Source organism: Triticum dicoccoides, chromosome 4A (genome assembly GCF_002162155.2).
Source record: "Triticum dicoccoides isolate Atlit2015 ecotype Zavitan chromosome 4A, WEW_v2.0, whole genome shotgun sequence".
Lineage (NCBI taxonomy): Eukaryota > Viridiplantae > Streptophyta > Magnoliopsida > Poales > Poaceae > Triticum > Triticum dicoccoides.
The window spans coordinates 184936573-184937714 of NC_041386.1; positions in this window are offsets into that span (position 1 = coordinate 184936573).

Sequence of the window (1142 nt, forward strand, 5' to 3'; positions counted from 1 at the left end):
GGGGGCTTGCCTGGTTGCTCTGGCAAGAGAGAGGGGTCGTCGGTGATGTAGTCGACCACAGGGGCATCAGCATCGTCACGGGGTCTACCGGAGAGAAGAGGGGGGAGAAACAGTAAATACATAGCAAGCAAGTGCATAACAGGACAACAAGCAGAGCTAGACGTGTTCTAACGCGGTAGTAGGTGATACCGACGAAGGGGGAAAGCATCCGGGAAAGTATTCCGGTGTTTCGTGTTTTCGGACAGATGAACCGGAGGGGGAAAGTTGCATGTTTGATATGTTAGGGGTGTATGGTGGACGAACGGGCTGCGTATCCGGAATCGTCTCGTCGTTCTGAGCAACTTTCATGTAGAAAGTATTTTCATCTCAGCTACGGTTTATTCTCTATTAATTTTAAAAGATTTAAATCATTTTCAGGATTTATTTAATTATTTTAATGCAACATTATCCAGAACAGTGATTGCTGATGTCAGCATGATGTCAGCATGATGTCAGCAGTCAATAGAGGTTGACTGGGTCAACCTGACAGGTGGGGCCCATCTGTTAGGGATTGTTTAGCTAATTAACAGTAGTTAATTAGGGTAACTATTTATTAGGTTAATTAATCTTAATTAGTTAAACTAAACAGGATTAGTTAGGTTAATTAATTAATTTTATTATTAATTATTTATTTATTATATTTTTTTAATTCTCTTTTTTTAATAAAAAAATGTTTTGGGCGTGGGGCCCATCTGTCATAGGCCCCAGGGGCCTTAGTGGGTTTTCGGGCGCTAGTGGGCGCTGGGCGCCAGGTGCGGGCGTGGCAGTTTCGGGCAATGGGTGCCCGTGCCCGAGGCCACCGCAGCGAGGGCGCGAGGCCCAGCTGCGTCGGCGGCATCGCTCGACAGCGGCAGGAGGCGGGGAGCAGGGGAGGCCCCGGACGGCGACGGCCCTGGCGGGCGCGGCCAGGAGCCGCGGGATGGAGGCGGTGGTGGTCGGGCGGGCAGCAGCAAGGGGGAGCGGAGACCCTCCATGGCCGGGCTTGGTCAGAGGGGGCGTGGGCGCGAGCGCGCGCTATCGGCCACGGTCGGGCGCGGCCAAGCGTGGTCCAGGGCGTGCGGGAGCTCGACGGTGGACGCGCGCGGAGGTAGGTGGCCGCGGGC